Source organism: Mauremys mutica, chromosome 7, assembly GCF_020497125.1.
Source record: "Mauremys mutica isolate MM-2020 ecotype Southern chromosome 7, ASM2049712v1, whole genome shotgun sequence".
NCBI lineage: Eukaryota > Metazoa > Chordata > Testudines > Geoemydidae > Mauremys > Mauremys mutica.
In genome coordinates, this window is record NC_059078.1 from 124,897,438 (window position 1) to 124,916,066 (window position 18,629).

At 45.4% G+C, this 18,629-nt stretch overlaps 1 protein-coding gene across 1 annotated transcript in view; it reads left to right on the top strand.

The window, feature by feature from the left end:
* Positions 1-18,629, top strand: part of NT5C2 (5'-nucleotidase, cytosolic II) — a 93,888-nt gene that overhangs the window by 243 nt on the left and 75,016 nt on the right. The window lies entirely within an intron of this gene.

An 18,629-nucleotide genomic window follows, 5' to 3' on the forward strand; every position in this document is an offset into this window, starting at 1 on the left:
AGCGCCTCAGGGCAGGAGCCCCCACGTCCCCCCCATCCCCCCTGCGCGGGGGCAGCGCCTCAGGGCAGGACCCCCCCCACGTCCCCCCCATCCCCGCTGCGCGCGGGCAGCGCCTCAGGGCAGGACCCCCCACGTCCCCCCCATCCCCCCTGCGCGGGGGCAGCGCCTCAGGGCAGGACCCCCCCTGTCCCCCCCATCCCTCCTTCGTGCGGGCAGTGCCCCAGGGCAGGAGCCCCCACGTCCCCCCCATCCCCCCTGCGCGGGGGCAGCGCCTCAGGGCAGGACCCCCCACGTCCCCCCTATCCCCCTGCGCGGGGGCAGCGCCTCAGGGCAGGAGCCCCCACGTCCCCCCCATCCCCCCTGCGCGCGGGCAGCGCCTCAGGGCAGGAGCCCCCACGTCCCCCCCATCCCCGCTGCGCGGGGGCAGCGCCTCAGGGCAGGACCCCCCACGTCCCCCCCATCCCCCCTGCGCGGGGGCAGCGCCTCAGGGCAGGACCCCCCATTTCCCCCCCATTCCTCCTTCGTGCGGGCAGTGCCCCAGGGCCGGAGCCCCCACGTCCCCCCCATCCCCCTGCGCGGGGGCAGCGCCTCAGGGCAGGACCCCCCACGGCCCCCCTATCCCCCTGCGCGGGGGCAGCGCCTCTTGGCAGGACCCCCACGTCCCCCCCATCCCTCCTTCGCGCGGGCCGTGCCCCAGGGCAGGACCCCCCACGTCCCCCCATTCCTCCTTCGCGCGGGCAGCGCCTCAGGGCAGGACCCCCCACGTCCCCCCTATCCCCCCTGCGCGGGGGCAGCGCCTCATGGCAGGACCCCCCACGTCCCCCCTATCCCCCCTGCGCGGGGGCAGCGCCTCAGGGCAGGACCCCCCCACACCCTCCCCTCGCGCAGGCAATGCCTCAGGGCAGGACCCCCCACGTCCCCCCCCTCCCCCCTGCGCGGGGGCAGCACCTCAGGGCAGGACCCCCCCACGTCCCTCCCCTGCGCGGGGGCAGTGCCTCAGAGCAGGACCCCCCATGTTCCCTCCCATCCCCCCTTCGTGGGGGCAGCGCCCTAGGGCAGGACCCCCTCACACGTCCCCCCTCTTGCGTGGGCAGCACCCCCTGCTGTTCTGGGGGTGCCCCCTTTTGCCCCAGTGGAGCTGCTCCCTTGTGCTATTGCTGAGGAGCTCCTTGCTCCCCACAGGTGACCGGGGGGGTCTTTTCAGGGCGGTTACTGAGTGGTGCCCCCCACCTCAGGAGAGGTGCCCCCTTTCCCAGGCAGTGACTGGCTAGTGACCAGCTTGAGGACCTCCCCCCCCCAAATCGAGGTAGCCCCTGAGGCTCTCTTCCCTGCATCCTCCAGGCTCACCCTGGCTTCTGGGTGGAGAGTGGGCCCCTTGGCTGAGCTGGGCGAACCCCCTGTGGTTTATTTCCTCTCATGGATGTTGTGCTGAGCACCCCAGCAAACCAAGCTGTGGCTGTTCAATTCATCCTCGCTTCGTCCTGGGGCTGGGGATTGAGGGGGGTGATGCCCTGTATAGAAGAAAGCAATTGGCCTGGCAGGATACGAAGTGTTTTCAGGGTAGCCTTGCCTCAGAAATCAATTCAGTGTCACTCGCTTTATTTGAACTGAGTTGGTCTTGGCAAATGGGTCCATGTCAGGCTTGAACTGATAACCCAGATGGGGCAGGTGGGAACCAAATTAAAATCAGGTTTGCTCTCATTTTACTTGCAGCTTTTTTGAAAGCTGCTACTTCTGGCAATGTTGTATTGCAAAATGTACACTGGGGAAACAGTTCTGCCTTAGCTGCTGATATACTAAGGGATTTAATAGGTCCCGTCCACCTCTCTTTTATCTGCTTAAGGCTGTTATAAAAATGTGGAGATGATGAAATCCTCCAAAGGTGTTTACGTTTAATTGGTTCTAATGTGGATGCTCCAGGATGGTACTTGGCCTGTTCATTCTGGGTTTCATGTTCATGACTATGTAAAAATGGCACCTTCTTTCTCAACCCCACTTGAAGTGAAAAATAGATCTTGTCATTAACTAAAATATATTTTGCTGCTTCTTACACCTGTTAGCTCTGGGAGAGGGAGTTGTATTCTATTCTGGGTCATGTATTATCGTGCTCATCTTACTAGGATTGTTAACTAAGGGCCTGATCCTTCAAATACTTATTCACATTACTCATATGAGTAATGTTAAATGTGTATAAATGTTTGCAGGCTTATGGCATATGTTCTGATTTTCAGGATCTTTGTTGTTTGTGATATTGTAAGCCAGAAAGAGAATGTAGCTTGATATTTTTTTTTTGACTTCCATATTGAGTTTGCAGTGGTGGCAGTTAGAAAAAACATACACACATTGTATTTTCAACTGAGCACTTTTGCTCTGGATATCTTTGAAAAACAATCCTAATAGTCATGTTCTAGAGCAGAACTCCATTGTAGCTAGTCTCGAGGTCAAAAGATCATTTGGGAACTTATAACAAAAGTTGGACTTGTCCAAGCATAGATGTACCGGGTAGTTCTGTTATATACTCTAGGGCAGGGAAGGATAGCTCAGTGGTTTGAGCATTGGCCTGCTAAACCCAGGGTTGTGAGTTCAATCCTTGAGGGGGCCACTTAGGGATCTGGGGCAAAAATTGGTCCTGCTAGTGAAGGCAGGGGGCTGGACTTGATGACCTTTCAAGGTCCCTTCCAGTTCTAGGAGATTGGTATATCTCCAATTATTACCTATTACAGTACAACTTTTATTTGTATACTATCATCTAAATAAACTGTATTCCAAAATGCTCCATGGAGTTGCATACAATTACAAAGATAAACAGTGGTGAAAAATTTTGAGAGCAAGAGAAACATTTTCAGCTGAGGTTTGAGATCAGAAATTGTGCTAATATATTTGCTTTTCTAGCATTACTATTATAAGGCATTTGCTAAAAATCAATTTGAGTTGAAATTTGGCAGGCAGCTTTTCAGTTTAGAAGCAATTTTTTAAAATAAAGCTTGTTTACATAAAGTGTGAAGGATGCCTCCAAATTTAGGATTCAACTAAAATTTAGGTTGTGGAAAAATAAACTTTATAAAACCTAAAACCACTAGAAATATTTGTACTGGGCTATTTTCAAACTTCAACTTAAAGTTTTCTTTAAAAAAAAAAAAGTCTCCCTTAATGTTTGGAACCTGAACGTTGAAGCATTATGCTCTTTGGGAAAACCTCAAAAGTAAGCTTTATTTAAAAAATCAGAAGAAACAAAAGTGAAAATAAATCAGTTTTCATGTCTGTGCTGAGACAAATGAAGTGTATTGGGGGAGACAATCTCAAATAACATGGAAAAGGAAATGTGGGCTTGTTAAATATGATTTTTAATCTGATTAATAAAATGTAGCTTGTAATAGAAACTACTGTCTAGGGAAGAGATGGCTCAGGGGATTGGTTATAGCGGTAGCTCTCAACCTTCCAGATTACAGTACCCCTTTCAGGGGTCTGATTTTTCTTGTGTACCCCCAAGTTTCACCTCACTTGAAAACTACTTGCTTACAAAATCAGATGTAAAAATGCAAAAGTGTCACAGCACACTATTACTGAAAAATTGCTTACTTTCTCACTGTTACCATATAATTATAAAGTAAATGGATTGGAATATAAATATTGTACTTACATTTCAGTGTATAGTCTGTAGAGCAGTATAGACAAGTCATTGTTTGACATTTTAATTTATACTGATTTTGCTAGTGCTTTTTATGTAGCCTATTGTAAAATTAGGCAAATATCAACATGAGTTGATATACCCCCTGGAAGACATCTGTGTACCCCCAAGGGGTATGTGTACCCCTGGTTGAGAACCACCAGGTTATAGATTAGGCTTGTAGCGCTCACAAGTTAGTTTTCAGGTTCAGGCTCAGCTTAAGTTTTGAGATCCACAGGAGTAACAGATAAACGGCTCCAGAATATGTGCATGGGAGAAAGGTTGACTGTTGGCAGCTCTTCCCTGATATCCTATGTAGGTAGAATCAGATTGATGATGTGCAGTGGGAGTTAAATTGCCTAGTCAGTTCTGCAGCCTTGTATCATAGAGTGCTGTGGGACATGGGTGATCTGCTACAGCAGAGCCTACTGCTACTTGACCATTGGTTAAAATCTAGCAGAGCTATGTAATGACCCAAAGCTGTTGTCATCTGGCAGCTCTTTGGCCTTCTGGGAAGTGAATGACGAGTGGTTTTAGCCCAGTTTCCTATGGCAAGTTCCACATCCTAACAGGCTCCCTGCTTGGCTGTCTTAAAGAGAACAAGGATTGAATGGGCTTTGGGACTGATCTCCTGTCACACTCCTCAATGTCTTCACTCTCTGTTAGGTCTGAAACACATCAGTAAGGCAGTGTCGGGGAGTTTCTACTTTGTCTGCCCTGTATCTGTTCTTCCCCCAATTTGTGGTGGTGTGAATTATCAGCATAAAGCTCACTTTAAAAATACTTGAATTACTGGCATCTTTTAAGAAATCCAAAGTATTAGTCTTTGATAATTGGCTACTCTGTGTCTAGGCATAACTAGTTCTTTGGATATCTCCATATTATGAATTTTCATGTAAATTTTTCTCAGTGTAAAAGACCCACTCTGTGCTACTGAAAAAAACATTATTATGCATTGTGGCTAAGATCCAGGTATTAGTGGCTTGTATTATTTTAATGTTATGAATAACAATTCATTGGCATGATTCCTAAAATGTTAGGCTATGTCCTGCCAATAGAGAGCACTCAACACAAGTTTATTTTTCTTTTCCTTTATTACCACAAAGGAAGTTCAGAATGTACAATAAATAGAACTGATGCAATATCTGCAAAAAGTTCAGTGTTGTTATTTAAGGTGGCTGCCATGAGCAATTTATTATCTAAATATGGCTAAATTAGGGTAACCACTCTGCCCCAAATGCCTCACTTTCAGACTGTATGTTGAAGGGTCAGACCGGTGCTATGCAAAACATTTTAGCATTTACAGTGTCAAAGCACAACGGGCTAAGTTAAGGACTGTACATATATGGGCAGTGATATCTTGCCTCAGATGATAGGCTCCTGTCTTACCCTGCCTAAGTCATTCTGCCCATCTGAGAAGCACCATAATCCCTTAAATATAGACAGACTTATGACTACCATATTATGTAGTAGAATGTATAACTCTATAATACATTCCGTAGTAGATTTCCTGTGCATTGTCCTGAGTATTAGTTCCCTGACACTTAGCCACTGCATCCACTTAGTTAAGTATAGTACTGAATATCTCTGTGCCTGGGCAAAGCCTTCCACTGCTATGTCACTTGTTAAAATCTGACATACATTGGCAGTGACTAAAAGTTCTTGCTAGTTGGCAATCTTAGTCAAGTTTCTTCTATATAGGTACATCTGTTGCAAAACTCACTGTCACAATTGCTGATATGTAATGTAAGAATAGCCCTACTGGGTCAGACCAAAGGTCCATCTAGCTCAGTATCCTGTCTTCCAACAGTGGCTAGTGCCAGGTGCCCCAGAGGGAATGAACAGAACATGTAATCATCAAGTGAGCCATCCCCTGTCGCTGATTCCCAGCTTCTGCAAACAGAGGCTAGGGACACCATTCCTACCCATCCTCGTTAATAGCCATTGATGGACCTGTCCTCCATGAGTTTTTGAACCCTATTAGTGTTTGGCCTTCACAACATTCTCTGGCAAGAAGTTCCACAGGTTGACTGTGCATTGTGTGAGGAAATACTTCCCTTTTTGGTAGAGACCAAGGACTAAATGGGCCATTAATCCCTTCTCCCCTATATTTGTTTATACGGTGCTGCTGATGCACACCTAGGCCATTAAAATTAAAGGTCCTTGGCTCTTACCAGCTAGATCAGACTTAACACAGCAAAGATACGAATAAACAAAGGTGGAGGAGAGATATGGGGGAATGAAAGTTACAGTAGTGAAATATTGGTAGATGATGTAATATTGCTATTTGCGCATCTTGTTTCGGTTTTTAAATCAAACATATGGATGTTTGAGCATAGCTTCTCTAACTTGGGGTGGGAATCAGGTAGAAGGCAAAGGCACAAGCTTTGAAGAGCCCTGAAGATATTCTTTCCAGAACCAGCATGATGGACTTGGGTCTAGTGTGTGGATTCTTGCACTAATACTGCCTGTGCTGTACCCATTCTGTGGCTAAACAGATAACTTCAGCCTCCAAAACTGCCAATCTGGCTCCTTTCTCCAGTTCAAATTCATTTGAAAAAAGAGAAGGGGATGGGGTGTTCCATTGTGTCCAGCTGTGTCCTGAAGTCATTTCACAGTCCAGGTGTAATTTAGTTTTCTAACCACAGGAATAATATTTACAGCTCCCAGTTATGCTCAGAATGTTTCAAAACAAAGACTTCTTATACTGAATGTGTACTTAATAGGCAGATTGTAGGGTGGGGACAGGAAAAAATAAAGATGTAGCTTTCCTTAGGCACTCCTACAGAATGCTGTGAAATAGTCTCATTTTTCACTGTTTGCTTAAGAAATCAAAAAGAGCAGGCCCTTGAATTAGCTGGCTTTGGCCCAGATGTTTGTAGCTGTCCACACTGACATCTGTGTAATGTGTGGAACACTTTATATATGAAAACATTCCTAGAGGGTTTAATGAAGTAGAAAAAAATCGAACCCTCAAGTGAAGACATGCTGTGAAAGTGCTATCCATAGCAATCGCAGTGAGGTAATTGATCCATCCAGCTCCATTAATTACTAACAAATAACTCAGTTTTGCGGTCAGTTTTTTAAATATTAAGAGTTGGAGGTTTCCAAGGGAGATAAACTCAACTGATAGTTTAGCATATATCATAATCCCTAAACCCAGGTGAGTCTAGCTGGTGTGTTCTGGGTTGACTGAGTCAGCGAACCATCCCCAGAAGTTCACAGGGAAAGGGGGAAGAGCAGATCATGTGACAGTCCAGCCCACCGCTGACTGAAAAAACAGGTCAGAAAATAAATTAATGGGGCTCGCTTTATCTATAAAAACAAAATGCTGTAACTACAGTTAAACGCAGATATGAATGTCACCTTACCTGTTTCCTCATCTTCCTGTTTGTTCAACTGATAGGTCAGTGTGGCCTTCTTATCACAGGTAAAGTGCTGCAGGGTTACCAGAGTGGACTGAGCAATTAAGGCTCAAACACAGTTCAGGAGATGTATTTTGTTTAAATTCACTGTTAGCATATAATGAATGATAAATAAGATACATAGATATTTTAATCAGTCACCCTTCATTTGGGGAGAGAGTGGATGAGAAAAGCAGCAAAGAATCCTGTGGCACCTTATAGACTAACAGACGTTTTGCAGCATGAGCTTTCGTGGGTGAATACCCACTTCTTCAGATGCAAGAAGTGGGTATTCACCCACGAAAGCTCATGCTGCAAAACGTCTGTTAGTCTATAAGGTGCCACAGGATTCTTTGCTGCTTCTACAGAACCAGACTAACACGGCTACCCCTCTGATACTTGGATGAGAAAAGTGGATTGTATCTATGGGTCATGTATTGAGACCCTCAGTCTGATAGGCTGAGAGTATTGCAGAGGTAGCATGCTCATTCCCTTGGCTAAGGGAGCGTTTCAGGTTCTCGAAGGCTCATCCAGGAGTGGTATTGAATTTAGGGTGGATGCAGCTCGCTCCTGCCATTGTCAGGTGAAAGGCTGGGGCCATCTAATACAGAGCTTTTGGGAGGGTGGGGTGGAGGAAAGAGTTACAATAAAAAATAAGTGCAAAAAGGAGATTTGGATTTATCTTCACAACATCCCTGTGAGGTAGGGAAGTATTATCTCTGGCACAAGAGATTAAGTGACCTACCCAGGATCACAAAGGAAGCTGTGACAGAGTTGGTTATTGAGTCCAGGTCTCTTGAATTCTAGGCGAGTGCCTTAACCACAAGTCCATCCTTTCTCCATTGGACAAATGTCTTTGTCAAAAATTCAGTGCCCCAGGGCCATTTATTAAAGCGTGAGAAGTCACAATATATACATCCTTTGAGATTCCCATAAAGTCTTCTAGTAAAACCAGGAAAGACCAGAGGTGGCATCTTGATATTTCTTAGGTAAAATACAAACAGAAAAAAAATCATTAAGCCCAATGTTGAGAACTTTAGCTGTGACCGTGTCATCTATTTTTTCATGATTTTGTTCACAAATTGTCATCAGATTAAGCCAGTTCTTGATATAGTGCTCAAATCAGTCCACTACTGAGTTCCATCACGTGTCTTGTGGGGGAGTTAGCTTGGTTCCTCCCACTTTTTTCAGAGCAGCTGCTGCAAAGTGGTTGTTACGGAAGTATTTTGCAATTTCAACAACATTAGCCTTTATTTCTGGAACACTGAAGTCTTTGGCTAGGAGGTGCATCAAATGAGCACTGCAACCGTATGTTATTAGCTGAGGATTCTCTTCTAAATAATTTCTTCTCATCTTGGATATATTTGCAGCATTGTCTGTGAGCAAGCTGCATACTAGACATTTGAATTTTTTTTCACAGTTTACTTGTAAGTATTCTGCTGTGTGTGCATTTCCTGATGTATCAATTGTTTCTGTAAGGAAGACATTCCCTCCCTGCCACACAAGCACATACAACAGGATCATTGTGGATGTTGCTCCGCCCATCAAGACTCAGGTTGACAATTTTACCCTCTAGACCAGGGGTCTCAAACATGCGGCCCGCGGAGCTCTTCCCTGCGGCCCGCGGAGCTCCCCAGGGCCGCCCAGAGGGGGGGGCAAAGGGGGCAATTTGCCCCGGGCCCCGGGCTCCGCAGGGGCCCCCAAGAGAAAAGCGGAGGCTCCCGCCTCTGCCCCTCTCCTGGAGCCTTTCCCTCCCCTCCTTATCCCCCCCTTACCCGAGCGCGTCTCCGTCCGAGCGCCTGAGCCCCGCCCCGATCCGAGCCGCGTGGGGAGGGGGCGGGGCTGGGAGCTCTGGGCTGAGCGCTGCGCTCGGCGTGGAGCTCACAGCCCCGCCCCCTCACCACGCGGCTCTGAGCGGGATGAAGCTCAGGCCTCGCCGGAGACGCGCTCGGGTAAGGGGGGGGGGAAGCGGGAGTGGCCGGGGCCGGGGCCGGGCCGTGGGGGGGGGGGGAAGGGAAGCGAGACCCGCCGGGCCGGCGCCGGCCCGGGGGGGGCGGGGGGAAGGGCAGCGAGACCCGCGGGGGTGGGGAAGGGAAGCGAGACCCGCCGGGCCGGGGGTGGGGAAGGGAAGCGAGACCCGCAGGGGCCGGGCCGGGCCCGTGGGTGGGGGAGGGAAGCGAGACCCGCCGGGCCGGGGAGTGGGGGAGGGAAGCGAGACCCGCCGGGGCCGGGCCGGGGGGTGGGGGAAGGGAAGCGAGACTCGCCGGGCCGGGGGTGGGGAAGGGAAGCGAGACCCGCCGGGGCCGGGCCGGGGGTGGGGGTGGGGGTGGGGGAGGGAAGCGAGACCCGCCGGGGCCGGGCCGGGGGGTGGGGGAGGGAAGCGAGACCCGCCGGGCCGGGGGGGGGGGGAAGGGAAGCGAGACCCGCCGGGGCCGGGCCGGGGGGTGGGGGAGGGAAGCGGGACCGGCCGGGGCCGGGGTGGGAAGCGGGACCGGCCGGGGTGGGGAAAAGAGGGACCCGCCGCCGCCGCCGAAGCGCAGCCCGGTCTTCGGCGGTGGGGGGCCCCTTCTGTTCCGGGACCCGCCGCCTAAGTGCCCCGCCGCCAAGCCACCAAACAGCTGTTGGTGGCGCTTAGCACTTTCCAGGAGGGAGGGGGGAGGAGCGGGGAGCCGCGCGCTTAGGGGAGGAGGTGGAGAAGAGACAGGGCAGGGGCGGGGCCTCATGGAAGGGGTGGATTGGGGGTGGGGCCAGGGGCAGCAAGGGGGCGTGTCAGTGATGCGGCCCTCGGGCCAATGCACTAGTCCTCATGCGGCCCTTGGGGTCATTTGAGTTTGAGACCCCTGCTCTAGACCTTTTGCATGCTGCTCAGTTTCTCTTTGATACACTTTATCCAGTAATTTGCCTGTGACATCAGCTCTGTTGGGTGGACTGTATCCTGGTCTTAATGACTGAACCATGTTAATGAAGTGTGGGTTCTCAATCATACGGAAAGGAGAGTTTGTTGCATAAACAAACTGGGCAATTTTTTCATCAATTACCTCTTTTTGTAATCTGCTGGTTCTTATCACAAACTTATCTGTGGTTGTTTCTGGATGATGGAGATTTTTTTCTTCTTTTTGCTACAGGTGATATATATATACTGTTGCTATGTGACATACATGATGTGACTGAAACACTATTATTGGCAGATAACTCTGAAACTATAGAAAGTGATGGTGATCTTGAAGGTGGATAGTCTTCAGAATCCTGTATGTTGAGGATGGATTCTCCTAAACAAAATAAGTCAATGCAGTTATTTAATGATTATTATCACACTGCTCATTTAGTATTACTCATTGCATTCACTGACACCTCAGTACTACTTTAAAGGTGACATTGTAAAAGGAAGATCTGTCTATTTCAGCTGTTCCTTTTTTACAACTGCATCTAAAATGATAGTACCATAGAGTAACAACTATATTTTTTGCTCAAACATGAGAATTCAAGAATAGTCCAGAAGGAAGATAGGCAGTCCTTAAGAAGGCAGTATGAAATAAAAAAAGTTTATCAACCTGAAGATCTTGCATGTTCAGACATGTTCCTTTCATCATCTTCAACCCAGCTTCCTCCTGAGAAAGAACACATCTCATGATGTTGTTTCATTTGGGCAACCAGGCCTTGCATTTCTTTGTTGCACTGTTTGCATTTTGCACGCATGCCTGTCTTACCCACTGGAACTTCATTAAAATATTGCCAAACTGGGTTTCTTTTATGGCCTGCTGCCATCATAGGTTTTCCCTTCTAGTGAGAGAATGTATCTGCTGCCTGTCCCTCCCTTCTCACATTTATCTCCAGACTTCTTCTCCTTGTCCAGATCTATTCCACCCCCTCTTCTGTTCATTGAACTTTTTGAAACTTTGCACTTTTAGAGAGAGGTAAGGGATTGACTCTGTGTACACAAATTTGCAGAGGGACAGTAGGCTTGAGTTCTGTTATTTCTTACCTCTATATATTATTTATTTAAAAATATTTTTGCTGTTAACAAGCATGTTATCTCTGGAGACACACATCCATAGTTTGAGAACTGCAAAACTAAGCATCTCTGATGGTATTTTCTAGACTGAGCACTGAGTCCCAATGGGTAGATAGAAAGATTAGCCTAAATGATCTATACAGAAGTCCCTGGAGCCCCATAAGAGTGGGTCTCTAATCCATGAACGTTGGAACTCATTTACAAAACTTTTCTTAGACATTACATGAATATATTGTCTCATACTATAGAATTAGAATTTATAATCCCTATTCAATGATGAGATATCTTTGAGCTATAATATATCTTAATTAAAACTATTTTTAGATAATTTTTTTCTTCAAAAAGCATTTTATCAAAAAAATCTGATTTAAATAAAAATCCGATTTTTTGATTTAAAAAAAAAGCATTGATTTTTATCCACCTTGCCTAGAGCATATATTTTAGAAAAACTTCTAGTCATGTTTTAAAAATAATCAGTGATGGAGAATCCACAGCAACCTTTAGCAAATTGTTCCAGTGGTTAATTACTCTCATCATTAAAAATTTACACCTGATTTCCAGTCTGAATTTGTTTAGCTTCAGTTTACACTCACTGGATTGTGTTATACCTTTCTCTGCTAGATTGAAGAGCCTATTATCCAATATTTGTTCCCCATGTAGATTCTTATAAACTGTAATCAAGTCACCCCTTGACCTTTTCTTTGTTACGCTAAATAGATTGAGCTCCTTGAGTCTATCACTATAAAACATGTTTTCTAATCCTTTAGTCATTCTTGAGGCTCTTCTCTGAACCCTCTCCAGTTTATCAAAATCCTTCTTGAGTTGTGGACACTGGAACTGGACACCTTATTCCAGTAGTGGTCACATCGGGACCTAATAGAGAGGTAAAATAATGTCTCTACTCTTATTCAGGGTTCCCTTGTTTATGCATCCCAGGATTGCATTAGCTCTTAATAGAGTGAGTAGAATAGGTGCAGTATTGAGGGCTCTGACTAAGTCTTGTATTGTACTGTAACCATTCATTTACAGTGAGTGGAAGCTTTTTGTGCACTTTGAGATTCCCCAAAAGCAACCTTTTGTCCATACACCGACATTGTATTAACAACTTCAAAGCATTGTCTTGGTTTTGTGGTCAATTAGTATCATTGTAGAGAGCAGGAGTTCCCTTTATTAATAGATTAGAAAGCCAGAAGGGACCATTGTGATCAATTAACCTGATTAACACAGGTCATAACACTTCCCTGTTTTATTCCTATTTGAACTAAAGCATATCTTTAGAAAAACATCCAATCTTGAGTAACAAAATTCCAGTGATGGAGGGTCCACCACAACCTGTGGTAAGTTGTTCCAATGGTTAATTACCCTCATTATTAGAAATTTGCACCTTATTTCTAGTCTGAATTTGTTTTGCTTCAGCTTTCAGCCATTGAATCTTATTATACCGTTGTCTTGTAGACTGAAGAGCCCTCTGTTATCAAATTTCTGTTCCCCATGTAGGTACATATGGATTGTGATCAAGTCACCCCTTAACCTTCTCTTTGTTAAGGTAAACAGATTGAGCTTCTTATATTTTTCATTATGAGGTATGTTTTCCAATCCTTTAATCATTTTTGTGTTTTTTTTCTCTGAACCCTCTCTGGTTTATCAACATTTTTCTTGAATTGTGGAGACCAGAACTAGACACAGTATTCCAGCAGTGGCTGCACCAGTGCCAATTACAAAAGAAATATAATTTATATTCCTCTGTTTATACAGCCCAGGATCATATTTACCCTTTTGGCCACAGCGTCACACTTAGCCATCATGACCTGCGAGGCCTTCTCAGAGTCACTGCTTCCCAGGATAGAGTCTCCCATCTTGCAAGTATGACCTGTATTCTTTGTTTCTAGATGTATGACAGTACTGTGCACGCATGGTAGAGAAAGCAGAAAATTAGTGTTACATTAACAGTATACCGGGGGTAAGAGGCATAAGTTTGTCAGCTGAAAATGATAAAGCCAGCGCTGATGTTAGAGTACAGCAATTCTGCAGAGGATATAGAGATGCAGAAGCTCCATGGAGACTGGAAAATGTTATTAACTTATCAGAGGACTTACGGCTCCTGTTTCAAGACAGACAAAGATGTGACAACTATCTGAGGGAGTATGGGTGGTCTTGTGGTTCAGCCACAGGGCTTGGAAATGTGAGTTCTGTTCCTGGCTGGAAGCATTGAGTCACGCTGTGACCTCACATTTATCACTTTGTGTCTTTCTGCCTCATTTTCCATATCTGTAGAATGGAGATAATAATACATGCCTATTCTACAGGACTGTTGGAAGCCTTAATTAATGAAAGATCCTTGGCTAGGCATTGCTAAAGAAATGCTAAATACAGTAACTCCTCAGCAACATAACGAAACAACGTTAAGCGGATCAGTTAGGGAACATACTAATTTAAAGTTGTGCAATGCTCCCCCTCCTTCCTCTGCCTCCCGAACACGGCAAGCCAGCTGATTGCCCCAGGCAGGAGGGAGGGGAGAGGAACGAGGACTTGGCGTGCGCTTCCCCCCCTCCCTTCCCTGCCTCCTGCCGGCGGCAATCATCTGGCTTGGGGTGTTTTGGAGGCAGGAGGGAGGGGGGAGGAGCAAGGACTCAGCGCGCAGGCTCCACCTCTCTCCCTTGCCTCCAGAACATGGCAAGCCAGCTGATTGCCCTGGGCAGGAGGGAGGGGGGAGGACTCCATGCGCCTCCCCCCTCCCTCCTGAACATGGCAATCAGCCTGCTTGCGGCATTTAGAAGGGAGGGGAGGAGCCAGGATGCAGTGCAAAGTAAAGGGGGCGGAGTTGGGGGGGAGAAGAGGCGGGTCAAGGGTGAGGGCTTGGGGGAAGGGGTGGAGTGGGCGGGCTGAGGGTTTAGCCTCCCGCCCCTGGTGCTTGCAGAGTAGGGGAAGCTGCCCTGGAACCTAACCACCCCTATTTATGTTAATTCTTATGGGGAAATTGGATTCGCTTAACATCATTTCACTTAAATTCACATTTTTCAAGAACATTGAGTGAGGAGTTACTGTATTATTATTAGCAAGCAAAGAATGTTAGTTTTTATCCATGCATCATATGTAGTATTAAAAAAATCAAAATCTCTTAGGTTAATAATAAACCCTTTGATTTAATTGATATCTTTGATGCTATGAAGAATTAATTATCTCCACAAAGGTAGAATAAAAGAAACACAAGTAGCATTTATTAAAAAATATGCCAGAATGTTGTTATAACTGGTAGCTATGGATGTTATTAATACTCTGCTTATAGTGCCTTCTCTGTGAGGATCTCAACACACATTATGGACATTAATTAATCAAGCCTCACAGCACTTTGTGTTGTACAGATTAATTACAAAAAATAATTGTGTGTGTTGGTACAGATGTATCAACTTTTGTCTGGCTCAGCAATAGGTGGCAGCTCACCTCTAATTTTCTTCTTTTCCCCGTGTGGGAGTTCCATGATAGCCATTTTAAAGGTTACATACATATGGTTGCAAAGCTGGCTCTATGTTTATGGGGCCTTATTCATAAGTCATGTAGAGTCACCATAAGACTTCCTCCTTTTCTGTGACCAGACCCTTTATTCTTAATGGCTTTGCCGGTGGTACTGTTAGAAGCACCATAGTTGGGTGGTCAGATGTATGGAGCACCGGTCCTATATTACTTTATATCATGATGACCTGAAGGTCATCATTGATAGATTTTCTGAAGCATCCCAGCTCTTTGGCCTCACCATTGTCTCAGGAAGACAGAGGTCTTATTCCAACCAGTACCTCATTCCAATGCCCCAGTGCCAGCCATCTTCATCCAAGGCACACAGTTGAAAAATGTGGATTAGTTCAAATATTTGGGCAGCACCATCTTGAGTGACAGTTCCCTTGATAAGGAAATTTCCTCCAGAATTAGCAAAGCCAGCCAGGCCTTTGGCTGACTCTGAACAAAAGTCCTTAACCTACACAACATTTGTCTCTCCACCAAATTGAAGATCTACAGTGCAGTGGCTCTAACATCGTTCCTGTATGGGTCTGAGATGTGGACTCTTTTATAGACATCACGTTAAACAGCTCGAGCAATTTCACATGTGCTCTTTCCGCTCAATAATGAGCATTCACTGGCAGGATGTGTGAACAATATTAAGGTCCCTGAGAGAGCAAGCACAACCATCATTGAGGAAATGTTACTGAGAAGACAACTTAGGTGGATCAGACATGTCATCAGAATGGAAGACCACCGTCTCCCAAAGCAGATCTTGTATGGGGAGCTGAGTCAGGGCAAAAGAAAGAGGAGTCATCCATATAAGTGCTTCGAAGATAATCTGAAGAGCAGTCTCCAGTGGGCTGGAATCAATCCCAAAGAACTTGAGCAAATGGCTCACTGGTGGTCTCTGAAAAGATCAGCATGTAACAGTTTTGAGCAGGGTCGACAAAATCATCTCCATGCTTCACGTCAAAGGCGCCATGTGAAAGAGCTGCACCATCAAACATCATAGATACAGACTTCTCATGCCCTCAGTGCGGCTGACTCTGTGCATCAGGGTTCGGACTTCAGAGTCCTATGTGTAGCCATAGATGAGAACTGTGACAATATTGTCGTCATCATCAGTGATGGACTACCAACAGTATATCTAAACAATAAAGAATGCTATAGCTGGTGCTGATGAAGAGAACCAAGGCAGTCTATAAGGCCGCAGGATCTAGAGGACTGAACACTCACTTTAGGAACAAGGAACTCCTGAATTTTAATCCCAACTGAGACACGTTTTGCACTTTGACCCTATGCAAATTGCTTAACTTCTCTGGGTGACAGAAGAATATAAAATGTGATGGTAAAAATGTTAATAATGGCTTCTCCTCATCTCCCCTCCAACTTCCTGCAGGGATTCCACAGAACTCTGTCATTGGACCCCTTCTCTTTGCCCTGTACACCTTATCTCTGGGTAATCTCACCCACAAACACCAATTCAACTACCAACTCTGTGCTGAAAACTCACAGATTTAACTCCCTACTCCAGACCCCTCTCATTCTGATCCAAGTAAAATTTCAGCTGGTCTCTCTGATATCTCCTTGTGGATATCTAGCCATCAGCTCAAACTCAATATGGCTAAAACAGAGCTTTTAATCTTCCTCCCGCAAGCTCTCCCCCTTCCCTCCTTTCTTGATCACTGTGGTCAACACCACTGTCCTGCCTGTCACTCATGGGTGTAACCCATTTGTCATCTTTTACTCAGCCTGAATGTGAGGACCTAGAGAGAGGACCATGTCTAGATCTTGCTGATTCTTTCTGCATAAACTCTCTAAGATATGGCCTTTTCTAGCCATCCACACAGCTAAAAGTGTTGTCCACATTCTCATCATCTTGTGTCTCTATTACTGTAGTGCCCCTTTCTTTAGCTTTGATAAATATAATCTTGCCCCACTCAGTCTTTCCAGATACATTCAGAATGGTTTATGTTCTTAGCCTATAGCTTTGACCATGTCACTCCTCTTTTTGCATCCATCCACTGGCGGCTCCTCCTCTATCACATAAAAGTGAAGACAAGAAGCTTATGTTTCAACACCCTCTCCTCCACCCATCTCTCAACTCCTGCCTCTGTCAGTGAAGCCAGCCATCATCCCCCACCTGTTACATTTTAAAACAAGCAACTCCCATGTTGCTCCTCAAGCCTAGGAAGAGGTCTTTTTAAACATCTGCAAAGCTTCCTCATCATGTTCCTGCAAATCCCGACTCAAAACTCTCCCTTCCCACGATGAATGAAAAAACCTGACAAGGCTTAGGCTGCTGGTGTGCTGAGACCATTGCCTGTCATGCTGATCAGTGTTGTCTCCTTATTTCATTGTACTCCCCTGTCGCTGTTTCCATCTGATGTCTCTTTTCTTACACTTAGATTGTAAGCACTTTGAGGGAGGATCTGTCTTTTTTCCTGGGTCTGTACAGTCCTAGCACAGTGGGTATTGGATCATGACTGTAGTGATACAAATAATTAATAATATTTTGCATAAGAGTGTCAATACACATTGTGTCTAGAAAAGACATCCAAGTTAACAAAAACTGGTTTGTTTAATTAATAGTTAATTATGCAGCAATTACCATAGCACCTGTGTGCACTACACAGAGGATATTTGGCCAGAAATTAAATCACTGTCCATAATAGGCCCTGTAAACAGCCGTTTCCCTCTACCACCACACCTATCCAGAAATAACCCGCTAGAGACTATAGTCTGTAAACCAAAGTATAACAAATAAATGCATGACTGAGAAATGTTTGACCAGCTCCCTATGGACTGTTGGCAAAAACATCTCAGCCATTGCAGTGGTGCACAGGGAGAGAGAGAGGCCCTGTGGCAGACATGACCCAAACCACATAGGTCTTTATAGATCTTAAATAACACCAAGAAATGGATGTGAAGCCAGTGCAATTAATGGGGCACAGGTGGAGTATTATGAATCCAATCATATCTTTTAATATAACTTGCAAACTACAGGGCATATTTTCAATTTAATTCATGCACATCTCCAGTTAGCGTGAACAAGAATTCCTGCCCGTTAATACTGCTTAGCCATTATATTGCATTTTTCATGCTCAGAGCCATCTAAAAACATTAACTAAATGCCGTGAGTTGAGACTATGCTAACTGTATCCTTTGAAAATAATTATTGTTCCAGGAAGAGGATCTTATTTGCTGTCATCAAAAGAGTTAAGAAATGCTCTCAAAGAGGCAGCCATCTAGGAGAAAAATGATTTAAAATGAGGAATTTACACAAGGCAGGGAAAATACCAAAATAACAATTTTCTGGTTTAGAGAAAGGTGAGTGAGGTTGTATCTTTTTATTCGACCAACTTCTGTTGGTGAAAGAGACAAGCTTTCAAGCTACACTGAGTTCTTCTTCAGGTTTAGGTCATTTACAGTCTTCTCTGCTTACGTTTGGAAATTGTGGGCTTTCACAAAATTGCTAGAGTTTTAAATATCAGAGGGGTACCTGTGTTAGTCTGGATCTGTAAAAAGCTACAAAGAGTCCCGTGGCACCGTATAGACTAACAGACGTATTGGAGCATAAGCGTTCGTGGGTGAATGCTATTAGTCTATAAGGTGCCATGGGACTCTTTGTTTCTTTTTAGAGTTTTAAAGTAATTGATGTTCTATTTTTTCAAAAGTAGCAGTAATTAAAACTCTCTTCAGAAATGATTTTGTGATTGGCTGATAAGCTGAGAATGATTTGAATTGGCACCCTACAGTTAGACAAAAAAACCCAAGAAATGTGTAAATGAAGAGTTAAGGGAATTAGTGCAATCCTTCCAAAACAGTGACGAAAAAGGTTGGAGACCAGTGATCCAGGTGATAGTCAGTGATCCTAATGTCATTATTATTTATTTACAGTAGCACCTGTGTTAGGTGCAGCCCAAATATTTAAAAATAGTGGTTCCTGCTCTAAGGAACTAGCAATCTAGATATAGAAATTAGGGAACATGGAATAACAATAGGCATTTTGGGTATGTCTACATTGTAATTAAATACCAGTGGCTGGTCT